The 18,863-nt window shown below is 42.8% G+C and overlaps 1 protein-coding gene and 1 non-coding gene across 3 annotated transcripts in view; one reads left to right on the top strand and one right to left on the bottom strand.

Moving 5' to 3' along the window:
* The window catches only part of LOC126094893 (glutathione S-transferase 1-like), a 157,756-nt gene that overhangs the window by 6,785 nt on the left and 132,108 nt on the right, over positions 1-18,863 (top strand). Inside the window, exon 2 of one of the 2 annotated variants that reach the window (XM_049909536.1) lies at positions 7,151-7,209. The gene's annotated coding sequence lies outside the window, so the exon portion shown is untranslated. Of the gene's footprint in view, positions 1-7,150; positions 7,441-18,863 lie in introns of both variants that reach the window. The other variant, XM_049909532.1, reaches the window with a different exon arrangement.
* Trnat-ugu (transfer RNA threonine (anticodon UGU)) lies at positions 17,514-17,588 on the bottom strand. Its single transcript has one exon. It is a non-coding gene; the product is annotated as a tRNA-Thr (tRNA).

The raw sequence follows: 18,863 nt of genomic DNA, 5'->3' as shown, positions 1-18,863 counted from the left end.
TAACTTCATTTTCAGCATCCTTGTGTAACACCAAATCTCAAACGCTACGATTCACTTCCTTTTAGGTTTTCTAATAGTTCATGATCACTTTCATACAGCGATGTACTTCATCCGTAATTTCCCAGATTTTTTTTCTCACATTAAGAATATTTCTTGATACTTGTTGACGTCTTTTAGCATGGAATGTGACCGATGTTATTTCTGTTTTACGTGAGGTCTTAGTGGAAATTATTGACTACAATATCAGGCTTTTCGCAGATGGTGCAGTTGTCTATAAGGACATTGTGTCGGCCTAAGTTGCTGTAGCATCAAGTCAGATCTAGACACCACGAGACTTATACAATACAAAGACTGGCAGTTTTCCTTAATGTACAAGAATGCGTAGTTGTGCATAATGCACAGGAATGCGTAGTTGTTCACCTCACGTAACGTGAAAAGTGTGATGTACTCCGACTAGAGGATTATTGAGTCTCATCTAGAGTCGGTAGTCTCATACACATGTTTGGAAGTAACTAATGTAGAAATACACAGCCTGACAAAAATGTGAAACACCCAGAAGACATGATGGGCGGTCACAATAACTTCATACATGTTCACCCCGTCGGCAGGTATGTAAATGATTACAACTGCAATTCTCTGTGGCAAGTAGAACGGCCACCATCAGATTGCATTAGTGTTCGTCTTCAGTTTTGTTACCAGGCGTAGAAGCTGCAGTTGGTAGCACCAATTGTTGCGTGATCATTATAAGTAAGATAAATAGAAAAGCCGTGTAATCGTGTAAAAAAGCGTTATCAGCACGCTGACGTGTGAAAGGGACCGAATTGTACTTCTCCATTTAGCCGGCAGGTCGAATAGTGCAATATCCAGGATTGATTTGTGGGGTATTTGGATGTAACAGTGGCGCAACTTTGGACTGCACGGTAACGAAGTGTTCACGCCTTGTCCTACAAAAACATACGGTTTGCAGTAGTAGCTTTTATCTCTTCGTGTTCTCTAGATGTCAGTGAGAACGAATTCTGTATCTATGACATATACCATTCACTGTTCCAATAGACAACAGATGCAGCACGTCGAACGGTACGGCTATCTAAACAGGCTTCCGAATTCGTGGTAAAGGAGCAACAATGGTCGAGAAGTTGAAACGGGTAGGTGTACAATTCGGTGCTTTTGTACGTGGAATTGCAACCCCAACAATGACCATCCCACTGTCGTGTAAGTGGGCTGTTACTTGAATGTCTGTCGAGTGTGAGCAGCTTGGTAATTTACGATAATGTGACTCGAAAACTGAACTTAAAAATGTGAATCAAATGAAGTCTATAAGAATGATTCAACATCGAGCACATTTAAGAACAAGGCAGAGAAGGAAACTTACAATTCTGCTATCTTAGGGTCTCACTTTATGTTACTTACTCGATACTTTTATTTAAATCTTCTTGTACTAGCCCACAAATCTCCCATGGCATGGCAGGTTTCCGGGTAAATTTATATCGGATCGATTGAGGGATACCAACTTTATACAGCAGTTCAAATGGTTCAAATGGCTCTAAGCACTATGGGAGTTAACTTCTGAGGTCATCAGTCCCCTAGAACGTAGAACCACTTAAACCTAACTAACCTAAGGATATGACACACACCCATGCCCGAGGCACGATTCGAACCTGCGACGGTAGCGGTCGCGCGGTTCCAGACTGTAGCGCCTAGAACCGCTCGGCCAACCCGGCCGGCTATACAGCAGTATTTCATCCGACATATGCGGCTACATGTGATAGAATCCCAGATCTACTGTGTCAGCTCCTCTTCTCGAAATCTGTAGGTGAGATTTTTTTCTGATATAGGAGGATATAGGCAAACCATTAAGAACGAATTCTGTAGTGAACCTCACACTGTGCGGAATCAACTGGAAGCTAGAGGAAAAGTATGAGATCTATCTTTGACTAATATTTTAGGTTAAGCGTCGAGCCCCATTTCAGAGTTTCTGAAATCCAAAACTGTCATGGATATACTTCTCTTGCGTCGCGAATTTTTCCAGGATTGCAGGTTCAAAGCTTCATTTGGTGTTTGAAGTAATGTAGAAGATTGGAGAAAACATTGCGTAATGTATTCCATTATCATTCCCCTCAAAATAAATATTGATTGTGTCATCTGAAACAGACAGTACCAACTATCGAAACTCAGCTAAAAATACGCTGATTCCCTGACAGGTTGAAAAATTCTGCCTCTGGCTGCGTAAATGAGGCAAAGGAGGTCGATGCCTGTCAGTGACTGTCCTTTCCTTCAGACTAGCAAAACTAATGTGTGGCAATAATGTTGGACGTTGCAAAGTTTGCTTACGGTGTGGGTTCAGCCGCCTGTCGGAAATGGTGTTCTCCCTCCGCGCACACTGGCCCCTTTTCTTCCGAATATGTGAGTGTTGTGTCACTGGTATTTTTAGAGTGTAGATGAGTGTTATGGACGCCCGTACATGTAGTGTTATGTTTGTGTATGATGATGGGAGAGGTTGAAATCCGGCGCCAGTACTTAGCCTACTCCTACACACCTATCGAATAGCATCAGGGGGCAGCCGAACTAAATGTCCCCATCCGACAGATAGATCACCATCGGCAATGTCACATGCCCTCATTTCATGAGAACCTGCAATGAGGTTTGGTATACACACATCAAAAAACGTTTTGCATCACCCCCGTTCCCAGAACTCTTGAAGGTAGACGTTGACTGGATATGTATCACAGACACAGTCCATTTGACTGTTCAGAGATGTCACTAAACCCGCCCAAAGATGTAAACAACCATCCATGAGCAGCGCCTATTAGACGGAGGGGGTCCGACAGCCGATCAGTTCGAGTCATTCCACCAGGAAGGAGATACACGGCTCGTGTTGTCCGTAGTTCAACCAGGCCTAGACGGTCAATACCGTGGTTCGACCGCGTCCGCGTTGTTACTTTGTGCCAGGAAGGGCTCTCAATAAGGGAAGTGTCTAGGCGTCTCGGAGTGAACCAGTGGGATGTTGTTGGACATGGAGGAGATACAGAGTGACAGGAATGGTCGACGAAATGCCTCGCTCAGGCCGCCCAAGGGCTACTACTGCAGTGGATGACCGCTACCTACGTATTATGGCTCGGAAGAACAGTAACATCAACGCCACCATGTCGAATAATGCTTTTCGTGCAGCCACAGGACGTCGTGTTACGACTCAAACTGTGCCCAATAGGCTGCATGATGCACAACTTCACTCCCGACGTCCATGGCGAGGTCCATCTTTGTAACTACGACACCATGCAGCACGGTACAGATGAGCCCAACAACATGGCGAATGGTCCGTTAAGAATTGGCATCACGTTCTCTTCACTGATGAGTATAGCATACGCCTTCAACCAGACGATCGCCGTAATTGTGTTTGGAGGCAACCTGGTCAGGCTGAACGCCTTAGTCACACTGTCCAGCGAGTGTAGCAAGGTGGAGGTTCCCTGCTGTTTCAGTGTGGGATTATGTGGGGCCGACGCACGTCGCTGGTGCTCATCGAGGGCGCTGTAACGGCTGTACGATACGTGAATGCCATCCACCTCTGAAGATCTCGCTGTATAATGGTATAACATGCAATGTGTGGTTTTCATGAGCAATAAAAATACCGGAAATGATGTTTATGTTGATCTCTATTCCAATTTTCTGTACAGGTTCCGGAACTCTCGGAACCGAGATGATAGAAAACTTTTTTTTTATGTGTGTATAAACCAGGACATTGGCACGGACATTGGTGACCACCCACTACAATAAAAAATCGCTGAGTGAACAGATCATCTCGAAATACCAGAGGAATTAAATATTTTACTTTCGACAATGGAGGGGAGATGGCGAATGGAGTGTTGTTAAGCTGCATAGAAAGAATGATTTATTTTCGTTTTTTAAGTGCCGCTGCGAAAATCCACGGGTCTCACAAATTTCACAATTTTTCTTATTAATTCGACAAGTATTAAATATATATACATGGTAATTTAAAATATGCCACTTTGCGGGTTACCCTCTTCCCGGACATAGGCTAAAGAATAGATTCAGAAGGAAATGATGAAAGATTGCGATGTAACGCGATTGCTGAATTATCTGAGCTGTTGACTAAACTCGTAACTGTTTCCCTCTGCTTTCAGACGGTCCTCTGAACCATGTCCGTCGTTCTGTACCACTGGCCTATTAGCCCACCATCGAGAACAGTTTTAGCTGTTTCTAAGGCCATTGGGATTGACGTCACGGTGAAACACGTCGAGCTGTATAAGAAAGAACGGTTGTCGGAGGAATAGCGTAAGGTGAGACGCAAGTACTGATTTCAATAATCTTAATTTCTTACAGTATTCAGAAATCCCTTACATCAGACATATGCTAAAAGGCTCATTTCTTGTTTTATAGATCATGATACGCAAAACCGGTATGAGGCTGTCTGTGGTAGGAAGGACAGGGCCAAAGGGAGATTGAACATTACGCGTATTGTATACTTTGTCTTTATTTTAACACAACATATTAAGTTAGATTTATAAAACATATATTGGAGAGGCACCTCCAGTTGTATTGACTACTAAGAAACAGAATAATTTACAATCAATCTGTACCAGACAGATTAATAGCAAAGAGATTAAATACAATATTAAAAAATGTAGCAGTAGAATAAAAGCGGTAAAAATCCTTTCTCGAAAGAAACTTTAAGATTTACAATCCTAAATAGAAGTACGCTCCGCGAAAAAGCTCCATATAAGAAAATTACTATACCACCGCACAGCGGAGATGCAAAAGGCACGCTAAAGAAATAAACACACAATTGGTGTTAAACATTGCGTCCTGGTTGGTTGGTTGGTTGTTTCGGGGAAGGAGACCAGACAGCGAGGTCATCGGTCTCATCGGATTAGGGAAGGACGGGGAAGGAAGTCGGCCGTGCCCTTTGAAAGGAACCATCCCGGCATTTGCCTGGAGCGATTTAGGGAAATCACAGAAAACCTAAATCAGGATGGCCGGACGCGGGATTGAACCGTCGTCCTCCCGAATGCGAGTCCAGTGTCATTGCGTCCTGATTCGTATAAATAGTCAGTGAGAACCTTCATGAAATCAATAGATCATAAATCTCCTAGTATTTGGCCAGCTCGAAAGCCAACAGTGCATAATTCCTACTCAGTTGGCCGAACCACTCTTGTATTAAAACAGTTAAGTAAATGAATCTAGTAATTACTCAGTTGGAAAATTAGCCGGTTAACACTTCAACAGCACAGATGAGGTAGAAATAAAATAAAAATTAAAAGGAGAGCTGCAGTAGGCACGGAATGATTGAGAGACAAATAAATACATCGATTTGCTATACAACGCCGTCTTGGCAAGATGTAGTGGGATCGTAAAGCCCACCTGCATCCGGTTGGTCGTTCGGTCGGGCGCAACTAGGCTCCGCTTTCGGACGCTGCGCCTGCTCTATCAACTTGGTAGATTTAACGTAAGTCCCACCGAAAGAAACACAAATGGTAACCTAATTAACAGAGAGATACAAAACCTAGTACAGAAATTGGGTCAGGCCTCTACTATAGACCGAACCCGCCGCACGACAGTCAAAATTAAATAAAAATAAATAAATAAAATAAAAGTTGATAATTTTTCAGTGAGTTAACGGAGTCAAATCAACGGAACCTCTGAGGCGGCCAAAATCTAAATACAGTTACCAAGCAGGAAGTTCGAGTGCCACCCGCAAATTGTACCAAACTGGCCCTACGTGGGCGAGAGGTAAACAAGTAACCGCCACGCGGAACGGACCACTAAGCCACATGCTACCGCATTCGTTTGGCTTACGCACCACTGACTAAAAGCAGACAGAACACAACATTTTGAATGACATTACAGCCGCGTGTAATATAGTAGTAACAGGCGCAAAATAAAGTTCTCACTGAAAGAGACTTGATAAATAATATTAAGAGGCCCCACCCTTACAAACAATTAAAGAAACACAGTCAAACTTGGTAGTATAAACACCCAATAAGACAACAGGTCAAGTTGTGCGCATCAGTAGGACGTGGCACATGGCATGAACCCACTCAAAATATAAATGCGCGCCGCCATAAATCCGAAGCCTTACAGCAAATAACACTATTGGAGCACTAATAAAGAAACATATTCAGTAGTTTTATAGGAGTGTTCACACAATTTTCCTGTCTAGAGACAGAAGCGGGATCACTAACCAGATGTTGATATGGAATCGGACGTGAACCTCGAAAAACAACCAGAAAACTACCGAACTAGATGCTAGACTCACTCGCATCCGATAAACCAAATCGGCAACTCACCAGACGCATCCGTACAACGGTAAAGGAAGGACAATGTGCAGCAGACGCACACCTTGAACACAGCTGCGGTCCGCCGTCCGTCTCGATGACCGGTCGGTCGCTGGAGCACACAACACGCCCCTGCCCTCGGTACGCACCCCACCTTTTCAAAGATATGCAGCCGGCCGCAGCCGAGGCAATCCAGGAGCCCGCCTGAGCGTCTCTTCCTGGTATCGTGCTACGCTCAGAGTCTGTGACTGTTATCCTCCGAACTTGTACTGTCGATCAACTGCCGTCACACTACTGGCCTCGCCGCCTGGTTCCAACTCTGCCGCCTCACCCCGAGCGAACGGTTTCAACTTCCTGGTCTCAGTCACTGCCCTAGCGCCTCCGATCTCCGCGCAAACCACGCCCCCCCCCCCTCCACTAAGACGAAAATGCTATCCTAGCAACCGTAGCGCGACCTATCGATCACCAACGGTTCAGATCACGTGCACGAAAACGTAATATGATGTACACGGTGTTCAGAAAAGCTTGTAAGAGCGTTGCAGGGTACGTTGTGCTGACAAAAAATTGTTAACAAAAAATTCGATGCGTTGCGCCGACTCAGAGTTAATTAGCGTTGAAGATAGCCACTCAGGCCTTTGCGCGCACAAATTCAAGCGGCCCGCCAGATGTCTTACTCGGTGGGCCACATCGTGATTGTGACTGGTTGGCAAAAGCCTGTATTCCCGGATCAATCTTAAGGTACTGTTGTTGCATTCGAAAAACAAAAGTACTCATGGAACATAATACATTTTTTCACTTGAGCTTGTTAGTCTACATAGTGAAACTAACTACTCTGTTTTGACATTCACTTTTTGTTCCAGATAAATCCAGAACACACGGTACCAGCAATCGACGACAATGGTTTTATTCTTCATGGGAGGTAAATCCAGTGGTGAACGTCCACGCCGTCTCATATAATTCGTTCTTAACCTCTGTAACACTGTGACAGTAGTGTTTGAATATCGGTGGCCACGTGATCGCTACGTACCTGGTGTCTCCTTATGGAAAGGATGACTCCCTCTGTCCGAAGGATTTGAAGATGAGGGCACTGGTCGACCAGAGGCTGTATTTCAACGCGACAGTACTCTTTCCTCGTATAAAGAATACGACCGTAAGTGTCTTTACATTAAATTTTTGCAATATTTTGATTCAAAACCAAAAATTTAACGAATAACGTATGGTTATGAGTTAAGTAATATCAATGTGAAAATGGAAGAAACACATCAGCGAGCTTGAATAATGGCATTACCACTCCTGGAATGTTTACACGATACTTAGAATATACTGCGCAGAAAATAACCATCATGTTTATGTCATAACGCAGCTATGGAGACCAAATCGGTACAAGTGTGTAAGCTGTTCATACGGTACAAATGGCTCTAAGCACTACGGGACTTAACATTGTGCAAGCTGTATCATGTTTCCCGGTTTGCCTATCGAAATTAGCATTATATTGTCTGATAAGCTCATGTTTTTCAAAAATAGTTTTAGTACGAGAATGAGAATAGTGAACAATGAGAAGGGTTTAAGGAGGACCTCGTAACCAACTGAGATTGCTTTCTCCTGGAAAACATGCCAGCCAAAAACTGGAGCGATGCTAAAGGCGGTTACTCTTAGCTTGTATCCACTCTGTTCAAATGGTTCAAATGCCTCTGAGCACTATGGGACTTAACATCTATAGTCATCAGTCGTATCGACTCTGTCGCTGTCTGTATCCATGTATGAACTATTGATAATGGCGGCAAAGTGGGACATTCTACGTTGTTTTGTAGGAAAGGTCTTAGTCGGGGCAATTTGTTGTTGCCAGTTATGAAGGCATGTGTATCGTGCAGATGACATGTGAAAGCAGGGCCACTTCGAGACCATTCTCGTAGCATTAAGAATCTTGAAGTAATAATTAAAAAAGCAATCCCATGGACCGCGCACGCAACGTTAACTTTTATTCTCATATCGCTTCAGCACTTCCTATTCCTCAGTTACCGATATTACTTTCATTGTAACGGAAAATTTGATTTTGCGGCATCAGATATTATAGTTCAATTAAAGTTCAAAAGCTGTTCAAAAACAGTTCAAAGACTACTTAACGCACTTCTCATGCAGTTCTCTGGTCATTCACAGTTCACCCGTATTACACAGTTGGCTGGTCGGTTATAGTTCACAGTTATCGCTAGTAAAATCTAGCCTCATAATTCCAAAGCACTTCGAATTCAACGATTATTCCCACCAGGGATGCCATGTATGGCAAGTTGAACGAGAGAGTGAGAGAGAGATAGATGGAGTTACATACGTGTGGTAAACCCTTTCCCTCGAAAACTTCTCTTCTTCATACCTCCTCTGTGTTACTACTGCTGACGTATCACTAATCTCATTTGTACTAAGACTGCAATACATGCGAGATGCTTATTTGTTTCCACCGTCCTGTGTGGAATGCATAAGTTCTAATTAATGTTCAGCAACCTGCAGTCTTCTGTAGTTTTTCCATGCGCAGAAAACAACACGTAGGCTGTTAATCCATTATTACATGACCACATAACCATAAATTACTGATAAAGTATTGACCTGATGCCGATCGCGGCAAAGAACGTGTCTGTTCTCCAAGACTGTCAGTCCAGCTCTCATTTACAGACTAAGACATTGCTATTTAAGTCTTAACCGATATCGACCACGGCAGACAACATGTCTGTCTTCCTAGACTGCCGAACCGCTCTGATCTTGCAGCCGAACCACTTCGCCCGCCACTCAAGTTAGGCGCGATCCGAAGATCTCCGAAGTGCTACGTCTGCCTTTTCGTTTCGCTACTGTTTTATTATTCTGCAGGTTACTATTACTTGTGAAATAATGAAATGATAGCACGCTATTGAGAGACGCATTAATAAGAAATGGAAGTAAATACGTTGTTCAGTTTTGTTAATATTAAAAATAGAAGATTATCGTTTTAGCGCGCAACATCCGAACGCTGCAGCCAATCACGGAGAAGGACCAAAATTTTGGCGGTTTGTCTCAAGATACCGGTACCGAACAAATTATTTTTCATCCGTACCTCACACATTACGTCATCTTCCCACTGCTGCCTTCTGAACTGCTCTAAGAAGAGCTTCTTGTACCTGAATATGATGGCTGTCAAACCAGAAATATCAGAAAGCGACATACTATTTGACACCCCACCCCTTACCTCCCTACTTCCCCCTCCCCCCCTCCCCCCTCCCCCCCTCCCCCCTCCCCCCTCCCCCCTCCCCCCTCCCCCCTCCCCCCTCCCCCCCCCTCAGACATTAGTTGCCCCTCCTTGAGCTCTTGCTAAGACCTTTAAAGCGAAATCTAAATCTAGTGAGCCACTAACTCTGATATTCCTGTGCACAAATTTTTCGCTTTGGCGTCTCTGGTGGCCCTCTCACCTTGACGCCCCAAGCGACCATGTCTCTCTTGGGCCTTTAACCGGGCTTGGGTGAATCTTGAGCAATGTATTATTATTTGTGTATTGAGGGTGAGTATGGAAGGAAGACAGAGTTGGAAATGCTTATAACAATGAAAAGAGTAATAATAACAAAATTACAGCAGGAAAATTTACTACATGTTTTACTAGTTTGAGAAAGAAAGAAGGATTTGATAGCCATGGGTAATTAGCAGGAACCATGCTAAATACGAATTAAGGTTTATGGTTTAGACTAAGGAAACAATGCCTCATTATATCATAACAGCTTTTGTGCTTACCATTTCATTTTAGTGATTTACTGTAGTCTTTTATAAAATATTATGTAATGGGACATTCATTTAAGCGAATAAGATTCTAAGTACACAATTGATTGTATATGATGTAATCAGGGAAAATAGTGAGTTTTGCAGGAGATAAGTTTTGAAATTGAGGCTGAAAATCTGGTTTATTACACTCTAAGACAAAAAAAAAAACAGCCGGCCGATCACGAAGAAATAATGGGACGAAAACCAGTAGATGTGATGTACATGTGCAGACAGAAAAAAATAACAGGTTCAGAACAATTGGATAATTTCTTCAAGAGCAAGTGCTTCACAAATTGAGCAAGTCAGTACGCACAGGTACTCTTCTGACCCTTATGCATGAAGTTATTCGGCTTGGCATTGATTGACAGAGTTGTTGCACGTCCTCCTTAGGGACATCGTGCCGAATTCTGTCCTACTGGGGGCTAGAACGTCAACATTACGACGTGGTTGGATGATCCTTCCCAAAATGTTGCAAACGGTTTCAATTGGCGAGAGATCTGGCGACCTTCTGGCTAAGGTGTGGTTTGGCAAGCACGAAGACTAGCAACGGAAACCATCGCAGTGTGCGGACGGGCATTACTTTGCTGAAATGTAAGTCCGGATGGCTTGCCACAAAGGGCAACAAAACGGGGGGTAGAATGTCGTCGACGTAGCGTTGTGCTTTAAGGGTGACGCGGATGACAACCAAAGGGATCCAGCTATGAAAAGAAATAGCACCCTGGCTATCATTCCAGTGTGTTGTGCCTTATGGCGAGCGACAATCTGGCTAGCACCCCACCACTGTCCGGTGCTTCATCACACAAGTCATCGCTGGTCATCGGAGCTCAGTTCGAAGCTGAATACAATGCTGCTTTATTCAATGAGAGTGATGGTCTGGGTGCTATTCTTTTCACAGCAAGACCCCTTTGATTGTTATCCGCGGCACAGCAGTACGTAGACTACAGTCTACGCCCCGTTTGGAATTATGTTGCAGTAAGATAACGTCCGTCCGCACACGGTGAATGTTTCTGCTCCTTGCCTTCGTGCTTGTCAAGCCCCAACTTGGCCAATAAAGTCTATCTCGCCACAATTAAGAAAGTTTGGAGTAATATAGGCAGGGCCCTCCAACTACCTCGGGATTCTGAGATCTAACAGCTAATTGGACAGAATTTGGCACGATATGCCTCATGAGTACATCCAAGAACTCGATCAGTGTCAAACCGAATAACTACTTGCATAAGGGCCAGCGCTGGACGAAAGCGTTATTCACTAGTTCAATTTGTGAAGCTCTCTTTCTTGACTAAATCTCCAACTGTTTTTGTAATCATTTGTTTGACTGTATATGTACATAACATGTAACGATTTCTGTCCCATTCGGACAATTCCTTCTTAGTTCGTCTTTTTTTTTTTGTCTGAGAGTATACTAACAGCCTTCAGTTACTGAGAGGGCCAAATAATAAAATATGTTGTAGCTTGCTGAATAGTCTTTTTTAATAGTAGTTAATGATGGCTTCGCAACATGAAACTAAATGTTCTAGGTTTTATTGCAACTAGGACTTAGTTTATTAGACGTGAACCGAAATACTCGTTTCTCCTGGAACCCTCTAAAATCTCCAGTGTTTTTCGGTAAAAGGGAGAAAAATACAATGCAAATGGAAACGCGTGTCTGTAGCTGCCATCCACCAAGGCAAGAGGGCATCATATTCATAGGAGATAAGGCCTGAGTACGCAGTAGCTAGCTCCTTCTTGTGTGTGTGAATTCCTAAGGGACCAAACAGCTGAGGTCATCGGCCCCTCGACTTACACACTACTTAAACTATAGTAAACTAACTTATGCTAAGAACGACACACACACAATCTGTGACACGGCGCCTTTGACCGCGCGGCCACTCCGCGCGGCTAGCTCCTTCTTCACTTCTGGCGATCGTGGCAATCAATAGTGATAACTGAATAGTAAACAACATTGCGAGACGTTCCGCTTACAGTTCGTCAGTGTACAAAATAACATTTGCTGCCGAAGGGGCGGCCTAATAGCAGGCGCCGCCGCCTATAACTGTAGCGTCGTTGGATAACACTTCCGGACACTGGTTCCTATGCTCGGTTTGTTCCTCTGTACACTCTCTACAACCCATCAAAATTTGTCGCAACACTTCTGGGACATTACATAAGAAAGTGGTTTTGGTCCCAATCTCTGAAGAAAAGTCCATATTGCAGTATCCATGTAGGACGTCAGTTCATTTCTATTTACGAGAAAATATAAAGCAACGTTCTGTTTCACACTGCTCAGATGAGACGGAAACAAGCGTAACGTCTTACTGCATTAGATTATAATTTATTAAGCAACATAAATTCGTGTACTTGAAGGCATCACTGTAGATCACAATAGCAGCATTTTTATCAGTACTTCGCAGTACGGTATCTAGTCCACGTTCTCTTTAATCTGTTTACCATTTTCTTCGGAATTTTGATCCAATGCTAAGAATATAGGAGTTTTATTGACGACAATAACCCAGTGCAAAGCATTTCACAGTTATCAGCTTCTAAATATTCCAGATTCATGCTGCACTGAATTACTCTGCGCACTCGTTGTACTAGCTGAAGAGCCTGAGATCAGTTCTCCGCACGAAATGGGAAGTCCGTGTTCCGAACACTGAGGTTTTGCGTCGCGTGAAACTGCCTGGCACTGAAGCTCTCTTAATGAAACACCAACTGAGATGGAGTGGCCATATTGAAACGTCCCCTTAGAAAAATTTATGAATGACTGTGCTGGTAAACCTCTTACATTATTTGATTTTCAAACAGCTGAGCAGAACTGAATGTACTCAGACATTACTCTCTTTACTTATTCTGATCAACACTAAACTGACACACAATATTTTTAGCGCAACACAATCTGACTTTCAAAAATCCCTACAAAAGAATGGCCCTGACTAACAATAACCTATACCTTTCATGAATAACTTACCTCACAAAAATCTTCGTTACTCAAACTACTGCAATACAGCGAGCGCCACTAGTGCCAGCTAAATAAAAGATCCTAACCACTGAAGGCACTAACTACTGATAGGCATAGTTAGCAAATGAAAGATTTTGATAGAGAACAAACAATGTATTTACCTTAATAATATTCCAAAGTCATCATATATATATCAGTTCATGATATCCAATATTACAAATTTACTCTTTCTGATGGACACACGTCCAGATCATCCGCTCTCAACACTGCCATTTCTCACCCCACATCCACCACTGCTGGCGGCTCACCTCCAACTGCGCAACGCTATGCGCTGTTCACATCCAACTGCCCAACACTACAATAGAGAATATTTCAACAATGCCAACCAGCCACAGACTGCACACAGCACAGCCAGTGATTTTCATACAGAGCGCTACGTGGCGTTACCAATATAAACACCTAAACAGCATACTTACAATATCATACGCATGGACGACAGTAGACTTCCAAAGTGGTGCTCTACTCAGAGATATCGTGTGGAAAGTGGCGGCAAGGTGGCCAACACCTGCGATATAAAGACACCAGCAAACCCAACCTCACAGCCTGTGTCATTCCGAGCAAACGATGGGAGGAGATTGCATTGCACCGATCAGTGTGTCGCTCAATTGTACACAAGAGTGTGGAACAATTCGAGCATATCCGTCTAAAGAACGTGGACGATAAACGATAGCTCCGCAAATCTAAGCCCAAGCCTAATTACATCTATACGTAGAACTCCACTGGGCAACTGTATTGCACTCCGTGCGACCGGATCTTCAAAGCAAAGCTCGGCTTTGCAAGCCACATCCGAGCCCGCCACAATACGAACTAAATGACTGACGGAGTCGCTGTCACAGGACACGGCGAGGAGGATATGATTGACTGATTAGCAGAAGGGTAAAACTTACGTTTTATTCAGTGTAAGTGTCTGTTTCATATAGGTTACTGTATTAGGCCGTATCGGTTCAAATGGTTCTGAGTACTAAGGGACTCAACTTCTGAGGTCATCAGTCCCCTAGAACTTAGAACTACTTAAACCTAACTAACCTAAGGACATCACATATATCCATGCCCGAGGCAGGATTCGAACCTGCGACTGTAGAGGTCACGCGGTTCCAGACTGTAGCGCCTAGAACCGCTCGGCAACCCTGGCCGGCTGCCATATCGGCTCGTACATCACAGCTAATGTGTTCTTAAGGAACATAAGGTGTAATACAGTGTAATAAAACAAAATGTACTTTTAATTATATGTTTCTAGAAACAATTTTAATTAATAATTCTCAATTTTTAATTTGTTGGCCTCTCTACTGGTGTAAAAGTCGCGAGACTGGTTCGTTAGATGATTACTGGTAGCTACAGGAAGGCAATCTCAAAATTTCATTCAACTCTTGTGAACAGATTTTGGGGAAATGGACCTAAGAAAGTAAAAATTTGAGATGCAGAAAAAGTCAAAATACACAAAGTTGTTTAAATGTACACATAATCTGCCCACCACATTTTTGTTCATGTAACATAAAGGCTGCGTAGAGTTGTAATGCACGATAAGCATGTTCCCTCATCTACTCCCTCGAGAAATAATTTTGAAGATACATAAACATCACTGAAATCAGAAACTGCGTCCTATACACGAATATACATTCAATATTTTTGGAACAGAATCTGGTTTTATGGCACCTGTCTGATGTAACAGTAATGGGTACCGAAGTAATTCACACTATAAATACAAAGAAATTTGTGGAGAATCCAAATTATGCCATTAGAATTTCGAAATCGAACATTATTCATTCTGAGAATCCGGAGAAGTTAAACATCTAATCTGTCGTAATTTAAAAAACGAAAAATGTATTTGCTTGAAGCAATATTCTTCAACCAAAAACGCAAAAAACTGGTATTAAATTTTTCATCATTAACAACAATTTAACGTCCCATCAAGTGGAAGGCACAGAACTGACGTTTTCAGTGATTTGGGTTTCAGCTAGGTAGTTTGTACTGTGGAGTTTTATCAATGCTTCCGTTAATTTTCTTTCTACATCCATAAATATTTATCTCGTCGTTGGAATGGGACGATCTCCCGTATGTACGATTCACTTCCATCTGGTACCTGCTGTGGGAGCTGGGAACTGAGAGCACATGTCGCGAGAAACTTCTTCTCAAGCCTGTCTCTTGAGGGTAACGGAAACATAAGCTGCTTCTGACGTTACTCTGTCTGTGTGCAACAATAGGTTCAGACGAACTTGTAAAATGGGCCATCAAGCTAAAATAAACAAAGTGTTGGGGTTGGGTTGTTTGGGGGAAGAGACCAAACAGCGAGGTCATTGGTCTCATCGGATTAGGGAAGCACGGGGAAGGACGTCGGCCGTGCCCTTTCAAAGGAACCATCCCGGCATTTACCTGGAGCGATTTAGGGAAATCACGGAAAACCTAAACGAAGTGTGATTTTAGCTTCACAAGCAATAGAATTCGTGCAGTCTGGTAGACTTGTAGGCCAAACACACTAGGAATATTCGATCATTCCATCCGACGCATATTATTCATTTGGCTTGAATAGGAAGGAGTTGTACTAAACGCTGTTGACTGCAAAGAGGAGAAAATCTGAAGCCAAAATTCGCGTATGTCCCAGAACATACTGTGCAATTTTGGTTTTGTTTCCGGTACATTATTTTAGACATCCGAACTAGAACGGGCAGCAGCTAGTAGCTCTTCTTCTTTGAAGGTTCCTAGTTTATGTATAACTAATAAAGACGGCATGTTACACTTTTTCTAGGGAGAAAAGATAATTCTGTATGTACATCAAGGATTAAATCATTTTGCTGTCGCCATAAATATTTCGGTATGTATTTGATCGATTTTCTTTATAGTAGTTTTATTTAATAACTTCTTTTACTTACCTCTGTTCAATCTTCACGTACTGTACTTTTAAAATATGTTCAAACCATCGATTTTGGTCTCTGGAGCGTATTTAGAGGACGAATCACTCTGATGATGGTCGCGCCCGCCACAGATTGTAGTTGTTGTGGTATTTATTTTACATCTGAAGCAAGCAAAATAATTCCATCGAGTAAAATAATACTTAAGGCAGGTGTCATTTCAGACGACCGACTGGTATCTGGATACTTACTGTTAGGGTTTTCTTTTTTTTTGTTGTTACTATACTCAAATTCAAGTGCTAAAATGGAACGAAAGTATCTGGAAAATTAAACAGTCTTCTGTTCTAGCAGGAAGACAGTTTGTCCTTGAAGGTTTGTGTGTGTGCGTGTGCGTGTATGTGTGTGTGTGTGTGTGTGTATGTGTGTGTGTGTGTGAGGCACAGGTAACTAAAAAAGTACACGTATTGTGTCAGACAAAGCGCTATTGTAAACAAATATTTTGTTTCTTTTGTGTCTATGCTCTTTGGAAACGTAATTAATTCTATCAGTTTAGATGACTCAGTTGATCATATTTTGCCCCGAGACTTCTGGTAGTGGCTTCATCTAACTGCTTTTATTTGTAGAATGGTTGGTTTTATTAAATGATTCAGTATTATTCACAAATTTGCAACTTATCAGATCAGAAGACTGTACATTGTCGTCAGCACTTTCAGAATTTTGTGCACGGACCACATTGTTGTCTGCTTAGTAGGACTGTCGTGTCTACTTCCGTATATTATAACCCACAATACGATGTGCGGCCGAGGGTATTTCATGTACCATCGTTTCCAATTCAAACCTAGTTTTTCCGCTATCATACACGTCTGCCTTCAGCACACCAATACATAATGTTGCCCATTATTCCTTCAATGAAATGCAGATTCCAACTTCAGTCCAGGTATTTAGCACGAACTGACTCACCACCGCACTGTAAGGTTGGAATTACTCTACAGACATGGGCTACTGCTCTGTATCAATGAACAAAATAATAACTTTGATATAGATAACTGTTTACTGTTTTCGTTAAGAGCTGAAGAAACTATATTCTTACGTATTTTATTTGGTCTTACTGACCAGATAGCAAAACTTGGTAGTCTTCGTCTTTTTTCTGAGTATGTGCGATTCTGAATGTAAAGTTCAGAACAAAGACTAAGTCAATGCAAGACAAAATAGAACTTTATTCAGTGCAAAACAATAAAATACGTTTGATTCTGAACATCAACCAAACTGATTTTTGTTCGTAGTCTTATCTCTTTTAAAATATTATTTTCATATTGTCTTAGATCACATATTCCATCAGATCAGCAGGAAATGCATCCGTGTAAATTCGCTTAGCGGCTGTGGACAGCTGCTAAGCGACGTTATTGGTTTTGTGTTAGCCGCCGTAACGTCTGCGACCTCAACCGCTGATTAGCGGAGTCAGCCTTCCTAGGAAATACACTTAAATGGATATGGTGTCTGTTCTTTCGGACATGAACTTCAGCTGTCTACAACGAAATTAGAATTATATTAATACCTTCAGCTGCTGACGGGGGTTGATATATATCAACGGGGACAGGTGAAAATGTGTGCTCCAGCCGGGACCCGAACCCGGGATCTCCTGCTTACAAGGCAGACGCTCTATCCATCTGAGCCACCGAGGGCACGGAGGACAGTGCGACTGCAGGGACTGTCTCGTGCACGCCTCCCGCGAGACCCACATTCTCACCTTGTATGTCCACACACTACATTCGTAGTGTCCCACCCCAACACACTCCCGTAAGAGTTCGGGGACTATGTGTAAATCCGCACAGAAGAAGAAGGTCATGGCCGGTATTGCCAGAACTATATACTCATATGGATATGGTGTCTGTTCTTTCGAACATGTCTTCCACGAGTAATGAATGTGTTGGGGTGGGACACTACGAATGTAGTGTGTGGACATACAAGGTGAGAATGTGGGTCTCGCGAGAGGCGTGCACGAGATAGTCCCTGCAGTCGCACTGTTCTCCGTGCCCTCGGTGACTCAGATGGATAGAGCGTCTGCCATGTAAGCAGAAGATCTCGGGTTCGAGTCCCGGTCGGAGCACACATTTTCACCTCTTCCCGTTGACATATATCAACGCCCGTCGGCAGCTGACGGTATTAATATAATTCTAATTTCTTCCTAGGAAATAGTGGTTCTTACACAGGTAGTGTGTTGATACCTCCCGAGGAGATCACGAATGTAAAATTAGAGAGATTAGAGCGCGCACGGAGTCTTTCAGACAGTCGTTTTTCCCGCGAACCATACGCGACTGGAACAGGAAAGGGAGGTAATGACAGTGGCACGTAAAGTGCCCTCCGCCACACACCGTTGGGTGGCTTGCGGAGTATAAATGTAGATGTAGATGTAGATTTGGATACCCAGTCAAAAGAGGGAAGCACAGTGTGACATGTCTTGAGACATTTTAAGAGGTTCTCGGAAAAGTAGCAATTTTTCTCGATACTCTCGAGCTAGATTTATTTCAATCCCCACTAAATGGTCATTTGTGTAAATTATGAGCTGGATGGGGGGCACTTTGATGTCCTTTTCATTTCGATTTCACTTAGCTTGCGGTGATTTGCTGTCTTATACACTTTTCTTGAAAGGCCAATAGTATCAAATGCAATACTTGCAGGATTTGTGAAATGTAAACCAGTTTCATCACAGAAGTTGTTCATTTACTTCTGTTAGTCTTAAAATTATACGCTCTGCTATTTTTAAGAGTTTTCACAGCATAGAGACGAGTCTGTACTTTTACAGATCACTTTGTTCTTTCCCCATGTTACGGATTACTATAACTTTGCTTTTCTTCCATATGTTATGCATCTTGCAAAAGTAAATTGTGATGTTAAGTTAAATTGGCAAGCCTCCTCTACGTGTTGTTTAGGTCCCCATAGAACCATTGAAATAACAGT

Source organism: Schistocerca cancellata, chromosome 8 (genome assembly GCF_023864275.1).
Source record: "Schistocerca cancellata isolate TAMUIC-IGC-003103 chromosome 8, iqSchCanc2.1, whole genome shotgun sequence".
NCBI lineage: Eukaryota > Metazoa > Arthropoda > Insecta > Orthoptera > Acrididae > Schistocerca > Schistocerca cancellata.
The sequence above is the reverse complement of the archived record's forward strand: the minus strand, read 5'-3'. Positions and strand labels throughout refer to the sequence as shown.